Source organism: Dermacentor andersoni, chromosome 7 (genome assembly GCF_023375885.2).
Source record: "Dermacentor andersoni chromosome 7, qqDerAnde1_hic_scaffold, whole genome shotgun sequence".
NCBI classification, from domain to species: domain Eukaryota; kingdom Metazoa; phylum Arthropoda; class Arachnida; order Ixodida; family Ixodidae; genus Dermacentor; species Dermacentor andersoni.
Genome location: NC_092820.1, coordinates 18,879,531 through 18,892,827, shown reverse-complemented (window position 1 = coordinate 18,892,827; position 13,297 = coordinate 18,879,531).

Sequence of the window (13,297 nt, the reverse complement as noted above, 5' to 3'; positions counted from 1 at the left end):
GTGTGGTTGTACAATTTCTATCTCCTTGTGTATGTGTCTTCGAAGGCTGGGTTTTCTCATTTTAGAGCGCAAGTCATAGGCGCCCGTTTTCGCAAAGAGCGTCGGCGTCGGTGTCATTCGTCGTAACCAAGCGAACGAGCACATCAAAGGATGAAAGACTGAACGCGCACCTCAGCGGGGGATGAAAAGCGGCGACAGCGAAGTGAGCGCGACGAGGAAAGTGGAGAAGGGTACAGCGGAACCATGAGACGGAAAGCGGAGGAGGACGTTATAGTGGAAGCGTGAGAAGAAAAGCGTCGTGCCGCACAAGACGGGACGAGTAGCGCACGTCGTCTGTTCACCGATGAAGCCACCGATACCATATACGGAAACAAAGCGATGGATGAGCGGAGATCTGTCTGCGGCGGCTGCTGTGAATCGCGCCCACGCGTCACCCTACGCGCTGCCTCTCGCGATCCCGCCATGAGCGCGCAGCGTCGCCACACTTCGCTCCGTTTGGATTGCGCCGCACGAGAGAGATTGTCCGCGCCAGCCAGTATACCTCGAAAGGAGAGCAACTATGTATCAGCGCTGAAATATTGCATTAGAGAGTATCGTAATCGTCAGTGAATTTTTCAAGTCTGACACATACGGCAACGAATGCGCGTGTTCGAGTACGAAAATGTATGCAAGCAAAAAAATTCTTTTGAAATGGTAGCTTAATAGCCAATGAAATTAATTCGGTGATTTAAAGCAACGATGTGCCCGAAGGCGCATACATTGTTGTAGTGAGTGCATTTGAATAGCGTTTGGTGTATAGTGGCTTCATTGCGTTGAAAACAGAACCGGCATGCCTACATCATTAGGCGTAGTCATCATCATCAGCCTGGTTGCGGCCACTGCAGGGCAAAACCGTCTCCAATATTTCTCCAAATACCCCGGTTGTATGTATGCTAATTGTGGCCATGTTGTCCATGCAAACTTCTTAATCTCATCCGCCTAACTTTCTGGCGCCCCCTGCTACGCTTCCCTTCCCTTGGAATCCAGTCCGTAACCCTTAAAGACCATCAGGCATCTTCCGTCCTCCTTACATGTCCTGCCAATACCCATTTCTATTTCTTAAGTTCAACTAAGGTATCATTAACTCGCGTTTGTTCCCTTACCCAGTCTCCTCTCTTCTTACCCTTAATGTTACACCCATCATTCTTCTTTCCATAGCTCGTTGCGTCGTCCTCAATTTAAGTAGAGCTCTTTTCGTAAGCCTCCAGGTTTCTGCCCTGTACGTGAGTACTGGTAAGACAAAGCTGTTATACACTTTTCTCTTGAGGGATAATGGCAGCCTGCTGTTCATGATCTGAGAATGCCTGCCAAACGCACCCCAGCCCGTTCTTATTCTTCTCATTATTTCAGTCTCATGATCCGGATCCGCGGTCACTACCTGCCCTAAGTTGATGTATTCCCTTACCACTTCCAGTGCCTCGCTACCTATCGTAAACTGCTGTTCTCTTCCGAGACTGTTAAACACTACTTTAGTTATCTGCAGATTAATTTTTAGACCCACCCTTCTGCATTGCCTCTCCAGGTAAGTGAGCATGCTTTGCAATTGGTCCACTGAGGTACTAAGCAAAGAAATACCATCAGCGAATCGCAAGTTACTAAGATATTCTCCATTACCTTTTATCCCCAATTCTTCCCAATCCAGCTCTCCGAATTCCTCCTGTAAACACGCTGTGAATAGCATTGGAGAGATCATATCTACCTACCTGACGCCTTTCTTTATTGGGATTTTGTTGCTCTCTTTATGGAGGACTATGGTGGCTGTGGAGCCGCTATAGATATCTTTCAGTGTTTTTACATACGGCTCGTCTACACCCTGATTCCGTAATGCCTCGTTGAGTGCTGAGGTTTCGACTTAATCAAACGCTTTCTCGTAATCAATGAAAGCGTTTGAAAGCAGTGAAAGCATAAGTTATATTCCGCACATTTCTCTATCACCTGATTCATAGTGCGAATATGGTCTGTTGTTGAGTATCCTTTACGAAATCCCGCCTGGTCCTTTGGCTGACAGAAGTATAAGGTGTTCCTGATTCTATTTGTGATTACCTTAGTAAATACTTTGTAGGCAACGGACTGTAAGCTCATCGGTCTATAATTTTTCAAGTCTTTGGTGTCCCCTTTCTTATCAATTAGGATTATGTTGGCGTTCTTCCAGGATTCCGGTAAGCTTGAGATTATGAGGCATTGCGTATACAGGGTGGCCAGTTTTTCTAGAACAATCTGCCCACCATTCCTCAACAAATCTGCTGTTACCTGATCCTCCCCAGCTGCCTACCCCCTTTGCATAGCTCCTAAGGCTTTCTTTACTTTTTCCGGCGTTACTTGTGGGGTTTCAAATTCCTCTAGACCATTCTCTCTTCCATTATCATCGTGGGTGCCACTGATACTGTATAAATCTTTATAGAACTCCTCAGCCACTTGAACTATCTCATCCATATTAGTAATGATACTGCCAGCTTGGTCTCTTAATGCACACATCTGATTCTTGCTTATTCCTAGTTTCTTCTTCACTCCTTTGAGGCTTCCTCCGTTCCTGAGAGCATGTTATATGCTATCCATATTATACTTCTTTATGTCAGCTGTCTGACGCTTGTTGATTAACTCGGAACGTTCTGCCAGTTCTATTCCAGCTGTAGGGTTAGAGGCTTTCATGCATTGGCGTTTCTTAATCAGATATTTCGTCTCCTGCGATAGCTTACTAGTATCCTGTCTAACGAAGTCACCACCCACTTCTATTACACACTCCTTAATGATGGCCATAAGATTGTCGCTCATTGCTTCAACACTAAGGTCCTCTTCGTAAGTTAGAACAGAATATTTGTTCTGTAGCTTGATCTGGAGTTCCTCTGTTTTCCCTCTTACCGCTAAATCATTGATCGGCTTCTCATGTACCAGTTTCTTCCGTTCCCGCCTCACGTCTAGGCTAATTCCAGTTCTTACCATCTTATGGTCACTGCAGCGAACCTTGCCGAGCACGTTCACATGTTGTATGATGTCCGGGTTAGCGCCGAGTATGAAGTCTATTTCATTTCTAGTTTCGCCATTTGTACTCTGCTATGTCCACTTTCCGCTATCCCGCTTGCGGAAGAAGGTATTCATTATCCGCATATTACTCTGTTTTGCAAACTCTACTAATAACTCTCCCCTGCTATTCCTCGAACCTATGCCATATTCCCCCACTGACTTGTCTCCAGCCTGCGTCTTGCCTACCCTGGCATTGAAGTCGCTCATCAGTATAGTGTATTTTGTTTTGACTTTACCCATCGCTGATTTCACGTCTTCATAGAAGCTTTCGACTTGATGGTTATCATGACTGGATGTAGAGGCGTAGGCCTGTACGACCTTTTGTACCTCTTAATAAGTTTCACAACAACACCTGCCACCCTCTCGTTAATGCTATAGAATTCCTGTACGTGACCACCTATATCCTTATAATGCAGGAATACGACTCTTAGTTCTCGTCTCTCCGCTATGCCCCTGTAGCATAGGACGTGCCCGCTTTTTAGCACTCTATATGTTTCTTTTGTCCTCCTAACCTCACTGTGCCCTATTATATCCCTTACTGCCCTCTAATTCCTCCAATAGCACTTCTAGACTCGCCTCAATGGATAACCTTCTAGCGTTAAACGTTGCCAAGTTCAGATTCCAATGGCAGCCTGTCTGGACCCAGATATTCTTAGCACCCTCTTCTGCGTCGCAGGTCTGACCGCCACCGTGGTCAGTTGCTTCGCAGCTGCTGGCGACTGAGGGCTGGGGTTTGATTGTGGTATTCATCCTTCCTGACAGCCAGTGAAATGAAGTAAAGTAGACTTGATTGTTGCAATTTCTGGCCAATCACTAGTATTTACAGATAAAAAGAAAGGTGAGTTGACGGGAAAGTACACTTCTTTCTGTTTACTTATTTATTGCTTGTTAGTTTTATTAATTGTAAATCGGACACTGAGCGGGAAGTGGCTGATGGTATATGTCCGCCACCGTTCCTTTCGCTCACCCTCACTCTTTCTCTTTCATTTAGGGAAAAACCAGGCTGGTGAATAAGCAATTGGCAACTACAGTGTGGGTTCTAGAAACACTATAGGAGACATGTTGGCAAATCTCGAGGAAAGGAATAATCTGTGAATAATGAACACTTTCTTCAGAAAGTATACCAACAAAAAGTGGACCTGCAAATGCCCTAATGGTGAAACAAGGAATGAAATCAATTTGATACTTTCTGCTGTTCCCAGCATAGTCCAGGATGTAGAAGTGTTAGGATGGGCAAACTGTAGTGGGCATAGGTTAGTGAGGTGTAGGATTCAGCTGAATTTGAAGAGAGAAAGAATATAACGTGTCAAGAAGAAAGAGGCCCACCTAGACGCAAGAAGACTAAAAGCGAACCAATTGAGGCTCTTAGTTTCAAACAAATATGCAGCCTTAGAACAGCGAGATGTAGATGACATAGAGGTAATGAATGGAACCGTAACTAGGCTGGCATCAGCAGCAGCAATTGAAGTGGGAGGCGACGCACCAAGGGTACCAGTGGGTAAGCTTTCTCAAGGGACAAAGGAACTAATAATGAAACGACAAAGAATGAAACAGACCAACTCAAGAGATCAACTAAAACTCGCGCAATTGTCCAAACTCATCAACAATGAGAAAATAAAAGATATTCGAAAATATAACGCAAGAAAGACTGAGGGAGAAGTAATGAGTCGACGCAGTGTAAAATGAGTGAAGAGAAAGCTTGGCATAGGACAAGCGAAGATGTATGAACTGAAAGATAAGCAGGGTTACATCATCAGCAATTTCGAGATGTAGTAAAAGCAGCGGAACATTTCCATACGGACCTATACAATACGCAGAGCAACCAGGATACCTATATTGAAAGTAGTATTGAACAGGTTACAGAGACTCCTTCTGGAACTTGCGATGAAGTTAGAAGGGCCTTAGAAGTAATAATACGAGGAAAGTCGGAAGAAGAAGATGGAATAACATTCGATTTAATCAAAGGTCAAGGAGACATCAAGCTTTACGATCTTGCGGCTCTTTATATGAAATGTCTCACAACTTCAAGGGTCCCTGAGAACTGTAAGACTGCCAACATTATCCTAATCCACAAAAAGGAAGACGTTAAAGAATTGAAAAACTTATAGGCCCGTTAGGTTAGTTCTAGTATTGTATAAAATATTCACCAAGATTATTTCCAATCGAATAAGGGCAAAACATGACTTCAGACAACAAAGGGAACAGGCTGGCTTCAGGAAGGCATACCGTAGAATCGATCATATCAATGTAACCAATCAGGTAATCTTGAAATGTGCAGAGTACAATCAGCCTCTCTACATGGCTTTCGTCGATTACGATAAGACGTTTGATTCAGTATAGATACCAGCAGTTGTACAGGCATTACCTAATCAAGGAGTTCAGGAGGCTTACGCAAATATCTAGGAAATTATCTACAAAGATTCCACAGTTACCCTAATTCTCCACAAAAAAAGCGGGAAGATACCTATAAAAAGTCGTCAGACAGGGAGACAAAATCTGTCCAATGTTGTTCACTGCGTGCTTGGAAGAAGTTGTAGGGTAATAATGTGGACCGTAACGTTTGTTGACGTGAGGTGCGGTGAAGAAGTACTCGAAGGTGATAGTCGGACAAGTTGCACAGGTGGACATGTAATTAACAACACTGCACCGATACAAAGCTCCAAACTTAGCAGGAATTAAGGATGCCTTATAATGCGGTGCGGTATACGACGACGCTGCACAATGCACAGTTCCCGTGTCTCGCCAAATTACACGCGAAAGCCCGGGTGTCGCGGCACACGGTCGAACTGAGTTCGCTCACGTGTGGTTGTACTCGTGGGTGGCACTCGCGCTACTGGGCGGAGACGGCTTGGGTCGCATAAGTATTGACGGTGACACGGCTACAAGCCACTGGGATAGTGGCTCAGGATCTCTGGTAGTGCCGGAACTCCGAGAACACAGGGACCATCAGAGCGCTGGAACAGGCCAGGCACAGGACACGGCAGGACCTTGCCTTGATGGCCTGTCACGAGGCTGCTCAGCGGCACAACCCAATAGCCCTCCTGGGACTCGTTGTTCGAACATCCTCAGCTCATTCGATCGGTGCCCGCGGCATCCCGCTCACTCGTCTTCCCCTTCTTTTTCCTCTCTCACCAGCCGTCGAGCGTGTCTCTTATTTCCTGTGTCGTGCCACGTCTGCCACCGTCGTCTTTCACCACATTACCCCCCACTCAAGGAAGTTGCTTCCGTTTAAACAACTTTGCCATGCTGAACGATCTCACAGCAGGAGGAATCGTTGCACTGTTACATAGCGCACAAAGTTCACAGGCTTACAGTAGACAGTTCACAGATTGTACGCAGTTCACAGAGTACGAAAAAGAAAAATACGCACTTGTATATAAGCAGTAACAAAAGACAGGTACACACACATATAAGCTTGAAGAACTAAGAAACTCTGCTTAGGTAGTCCGCTCCAATATTGGCACTGCCTTTGATGTATTCGACAGTGAAGTCGTATTCCATATTCAATATACTCCAGCACAAGACTCAGCTGTTCATGTGTTTGGCGGAGTTAATATATGAGAGTGGTTCATGGTCTGTTTGCAGCAAGAAGCGCTTGCCACAGAGAAAAACATAAGACATCTTGATTGCCCAGACTAGAGCGAGGCCTTCCCGTTCTATGGTTGAGTAACAGCTTCCTACTTGCGTGCGCTACCGGGTGCAGAGCACCACCATGGCATTGTAAAAGGACTGCTCCGATGCTTGTCGATGACGCATCTACACGTAGAGCAAACGGCTGTTCTAAATCTGGAGACTATACAATAGGCTCATCAGAGAGTAAGCGACGTAGTTTGTCGAAGGCTTTGTGTTACGCGGCTCCCAAACCAGGTTATTGGGCGCACTCTTGCGGGGTCAGGTCTGTGAGGGGCGCTGATACTTTTTACTAATTTGGCACGAAGTCCCTGCAGTATATAGTAAGGCGGAAAATGAACGGACTTCTTTTTAGTAGTTTGCTGCTTTGCAGCATCAATTTTGTCGAGGGTCTAGATCTTCGGACGAAGAGCACAATGGCCTACAATATGCCCTAAAATTTCACAGAGGTAAAGCGAACTTCCCTTTTGTAGAGCTTGATAGTTTGACAGGAGTTTTTGACTTGCTGCAAGAAACGCCGAAGCATGTGAATATGTTGTTCCCGTGTTTCGGTGGCAATTAAGACGTCATCGAAGTAGTGGTAGATATTAGGGATACCGTCCACTGCTTTCCTTATAAGTCTTGCGAAAACAGCTGGAGCCATCTCAATACCAAACATCACAAATCGGCACTGACAGAGCCCCGACGAAGATTGAAATGCTCTCATGTGTTTGCAATTGGACTGCATTGGTACTTGCGAATACCCTTTAGTAAAGTCTAATTGAGAAAAATAGCGATTCTTATCCAGCTTTGGCAATATCATGTCTACTCATGGTATTGGTTCGTTGTCCATTATGACATCTCGATTTAGGTGTCTAAATTCAATGCGCAAGCGCATACTGCCGTACTCTTTCTTCATTACCCCCCCCCCCCCAGGCGACTGGTAGGCAGAGTTCGACGTCTCAATTATCCCTTGCTTTAGCATTTCTTGCACTTCAGCTTCGACAACCTTTTCGATTGCAAAAGGTACCGGATGTTGCCGGACATGAACCGGCGTGTCCTTTGTCACTCTGAGCTTGCATTCTACGAGGTGAGTTTTTCCAGGTACATCCGAGAATTTGTCTTGGAACGTCGACATCGTTTCCTTTGGTTCTACGGCTTGCTCAGCAACAATTCAGAGACAAGGTTTAGGTCCTATGAAGTTTCTTTCGGCTTCAGCACAATAAATGGCGGGTCGTTCCCTTCATCGTCACGGGTGCTCACAGCTACAGCGGCTTGGTGATCAGCCGGCGGAAAGGAGCCTATTTCCTCATATTTTTTACGCAAGTTTGTATTTTTAGTTTAGTTAGTTTATTGTGTTATTAAAGTCTTTGCTCCCTTTTTTCATGGCGCTGCACCTATGCTTTTGCCACCTTCAACGAAAGTTTATGATACCCCAATGGATTCAATTCTTGTAGACTGGGTAGGCATTAGAAGGTAAACCAAACTGAACAGCAAGAACATTTCTAACCAACAGGTACAGAATAAGGGTTAATTATGATGCGTGCAACTAGTTATACATCAATTCAATATTTTCACTTCAATTCACAATAGGGGTATTCAGTTTCGTGCACGGAAGAAGTTGGCGACGGATTCAAAAATATGTATATATATATTACAATGAAAGCTGCATATGAATAACCTTCCCTAATTTTTCTGCGTCTATCCGCAGAAAAAATCATCTTCTGGGCCGATCCTGGTGATAATGCAGAAAGGGTCCAAGCTCCATGGCAGATACCCCTGTGAGCTCGTGAACCTTAACGCGCCCTTCGCAATCTTCGGGACGAGCCCACGTATAGGGATTGCTTAACTCCTGCTTAACCCCCGCCGCGGGTCGGGCCTGCATTGCACTTCCTTCGAGATGGGCCCAAGTATGGGAAGCGCTCAACGTCTGTTTCATCTGCACCTTAGGTCGGCCCGATATAGCACTCTCTTCGGGTCGACCCTCGGTGGAGGTGAAGCACTTCGCAGTTCGTTTGAGAGCATTGACTGTCGTCAACTTTCGCTGCCATTCCATCTTCATAGAGAGGAATGGTTGTACTATTTTTATAAAGCTACTCAGTCACCCATGGCTACAGCTACAACTAGATCAAACATGTGAGGCAGGTTTAGATATAGCTCTCTCTGTTCCATGATCGTGTGCACGAGGACGGCCTCGCAACTAAAGGTTTATTTCGGAAAGAGCAAGGTAGGGTCCTGACTACCGACAGGTAATACAGGATCTAGTTGATTAACTCGTCTCTGCCTGTAAGATAACGAGACTAATATTACGCAACGATTCAAACAGCGATGTTAAAGGACTCACCGCTATTGCCGTCCTCAGTCGCAGCAGAACCCAGCTCCCGTTTCGATGTACATCTGTTCCACATGGCTCACTACCGAAACCTAGCTTTCGGGCTTGCTTCCCCCCTCAGAAACGTGCGGAGCAATGGGAGAGTCGGCTTACCAGCTGCGAGCTCACGGCCCAAAGGGCCTTAGTGCAGCACGCTAGTGAGGTAGCTAGGCTCAGTGGAGCCCTGGAATAGGGGCCCACCCTTGCCGGTAGAGGCTCCAAGTCGCCGGCGCCCAAGACGACCGAGACCTCGAGACGCTAAATCCTTGAAGGAACCAAATAAAGTTTCTCTTTCTCTCTCTCTCTCTCTCACTCCAAGTTAAATAACGCGAGGAATCGAAACGCAGTAAACTGGTTTTAGAACGGAATATGCAACCAAATTGAGTGTACGAACCAATGAATCTTCGCATGGGAACTTAGCAGTGAAAATTTTAAATCCAGACCTGAGGCAACAAGGGAGTTCGAAGATGCTGAACGTTATTTTACGTTTACGATGCCAAAAAAAGAGTTAGTATTCAACAGTAGAATGTTTGATTAAACAAATTTTGTACTAATTGTCATCTAATAATTACGCTTCGAGAAGTGTAGGAGAAAGTTTGTAGGTGATAATTGTGCTTATTACGGCGCCTCTAGCGTGAAATATTGCACTCATAAAGGAATATTTTGAGTGAACGTACTATGGTTGTTTTATTAGCAGTGCTGTGGTGATGTGCATGTTGGAAATCCTACGAGAGGTCGAATGTGTTCCTGAATGATCGTATATTCTCCTGCTTATTTCGAAAATATCAAATTTGAGGTAATAAAGCCCAGAGTTTCAGATATGAGCACATTTGTTTTTTGCACTTTTGTAGTAGCATTTTCGCGCGACCTGTGCACGCACTGGTGGACATTGCGTGTCAAAAGCCAAAACTTTTGGTTTTGGTTACGTTATTTTTTTATGATACAAAAACACTGTTTTTCATTTATAGCTAATAGTACATTGTTCAAAATAAGCAATTTTTAACTTGCCGATATACTGCGCGATGATTTCAAAAAAAGTAAGCTTCACGTCGCAATACCTTTGACTTGACATTGCCACTAATCTCAATGCAGCGCGCGCCTTGACAGAAATGCGGGGTAAATTTCCGCGTGTGAGCAGTACGAACTGTGCATCATTGGTGTGCCTTTTCTACTTTTCTTCGGTTGACCATGAGTGAAGTACATATATACAAGGCTGAACTGTACAGTTGCGTATTGAAATTTAGAGCTGTGGTTCTGACTGCTTTTTGTGGTACGTTTGTTCGCTTTGCGGAGTGGTTTAGAAATGTCTTGAGGGCAACGTTTTGGCGGCTCATTTTCAGACATATTTGTACTGCTTAATTTCCCGAGCTCCTCTTCAAGTGACAGGGATATTTTCCTATTTCCAATTCTTCAATCTAAGTATCCGACAGCCTTATGTGTTTGGCACGTTCATGGTGTGACTAGCTGCCTCAGCAAGTTTCCTATCAAAATGAACATACCCTCTGGGGATTCTGCTTGTGGGGTTTTCTTTTAGTGCATATTTTTAAAAATGGCTAGAAAGTACGAGCTTTCTATCTTGAATCTCGTGACTTCAGAAGCTGGTACTGGCATGTAGGCATGAGCTTTTGGTTATTCATTTGGTATGGGATATCACTACCTCCTACTAATCAATTCAGTGTATTAAAATGTAATTATGGCATTGTGACTGCCATTCACTTTCTGAGTGATAACACCCTTTTCTCGTTACTTTTATTTGAGTCAAGTTGAATATTAAAAAGCTTGTTTTAATTGCAGTTCATTTGTTTGTTTCTTTTAACTACATGCGCATCCTGTTCGTATACGATTAAAACTTGCAATGTATATTTCCAAACATCCGCCTGACTGGGTGCGAATCATTTTTGTAATAAAGCGTTATCAAGTGTATAAGTAAAAAGCAACCTTGATATCACATTGTGAGTCTCACTCGTGTTCTTTACCAGGTGCTTACTGAAGTGACTTTTTTCCTTGTAACCATTGCAGGGTTTGTAATATTTCAGAATTGTGAAAATGCAGCTTTACAAATTGGTGAGCCTAGATTTCTCATTTTGGTGAGCGCTAGATCTATACATAATAAGATGCCTCATGAGTGTCTCTATTTATATTTTCACATAAACACATTTGCACGTTAACAAAACGTTTCAAACAAGCCACCACCTACTTGCCGACAACAGTCGTAAGTGTGCCTCTGCAGACGCACCATCGAGGACGAATAACATACGAAAAGCGGAGCCTGTGGCCCAAGCATGACTAAAGGTACAGTGCATGCCGTTGGCCAGTCATTCTGCACATGGGCAAGTGCAGCGCTGCTCACCCTACTGCGATAAATGTCGCCTATATCTTTTCCAAACGTAGTTTTGGCATCCCGCCACAGCAGTGCCATTCCCGCCTGGCAGTGCTTTGTTATGGTGGCCAGCACCACCACTGCATATGTAGCATAATATAGCTGGCACGCGCACAGTTCGTAATGTGCATAGCTTTGCCTTTGTTTCCACCATCAACACTGCCAGTGTCTAATCCTAATTTGAATAGCACCAAAAATGTATTACACTGGAGGAGCAACAACAGTGCTGGCCACCTTAACAGTGATCGCAGGTAGGAATGGCACTGCATAGGCACGGTGAGCATACCAGGGACGCTATAACGTAAAACTATTCCAATTCTGCTATCAGCCCTCCACGATTGGTCAAAAACTTTTTTCGACCCCCCCCACTTCACCTGCCTGTCACGCGACGTCACGAAAACCGCAATACCTCCCCATCTGATATGATGTGTACACACTGATTATGCATGATTTGACAGAAAAAAAAAGAAAAAACAGTTATTTCTGATTCGACCCCTTTCCGCCATTAGCCCTCGGCTATTGGTAAAAAGTTTTCGGGCTGCGCCCACTTCACCTGCCTGTCACGCGACGTCCCAAAACCGCAAGAACTCACCGCGTCGAAGTGACGTGTACGCGATAAAGATGCATTAATATGCCGAACAAAACTGAATTTTCTCCGGAATAGCCGCAGGCTGCCCCGTTTCAAAAGGAATAGAAGATGGCTGCCACCGATCACTCAGACGCTGGCTACTCGCACCTGCCGGAGAACATGGGTGTATTTGCGTATAATAAGACTTCTTGCGTGGCCGTGTAACGTTTTCGAGCACTTTCGGCACGTTTACCCCTCATTATGCCAACTCTTCTTTGCTGAGGGTCCGTTTTAGCGTCATTCTTGAGCTTCCTTTGCATGCCGCCACGATTTTCGACCAGCCACCGCAAGCTAAGTAAGGGAAAACCGACCAATCGTAGACGCCGGTACCACCCTCTTCATCCGGTTATTGACTTTCAGTGCAGTGGTTCGGCCCCATGGAATCCCTCTCCACTTGAGCGTTGTCCTCGCCTCTTGTCAGCCAATAAGATACGACAAGCCGCTCAGTGTAGGCAATGTTATTCGTTTTTCAAGCAAACAAAAGCGACCTCCTATGAACGAGGAGAGCGTTTGATTGGTCTGTTCAGACAACCCTGCGGGTGACCGCCCGGTGCTTGCGTTGGTGGTTACGCAAGTTTGACGTCAGGAGATTGTAATAGAAACATATTGGAATAGTTCTACGCTATAGGGCCCCAGCTTAAAAAAAATACAGGTGGCATAATGGCATTAGGACAAGCAGCCCTGCACTCCGCTTTGAAACCACATGCGCGTGCATGGGTGCAATGATGGCTGATGGACGCCGCACACTATTCTTTAAGTCACCCTTCGGCCACATGCTCAGCTGTTTTGCATTTCCTTTGTATTCTATAGTGCATCTGCAGTGGCATTTGCAGGTATGCAGCTCACAATATACTGTGAACAGAAAAGATCCATACACCTCCTGAATTACCAAATGAACGTCTATTAGAGGTTACTTAGTATGTCAAGCTGCGATATCCCTTCAACATTACAGCAATATAATCTCCATGGGACTTACATTATCCATCATACACATTTGTAATGTTCTTTGGTGAAATATAAATATTTGTAGAATGTGAGCAATGTCTAAAACATCATGTTCTATGGACATCTATGAGGCATAAATGGTTATCTTAGGCGTGGTCGGTAAGAACACTGAAGGAAAGAAGACGAGAAATCGGCCCGGTATGTGCGCGCCAAATGTTTGAAGGAGCTAAATGGCCTTGGTAGTACAAGGAAGGTATGCGTGCGATCGTGGCCTAACGGTTTGTGCACTGAGCTACAGTGCTCG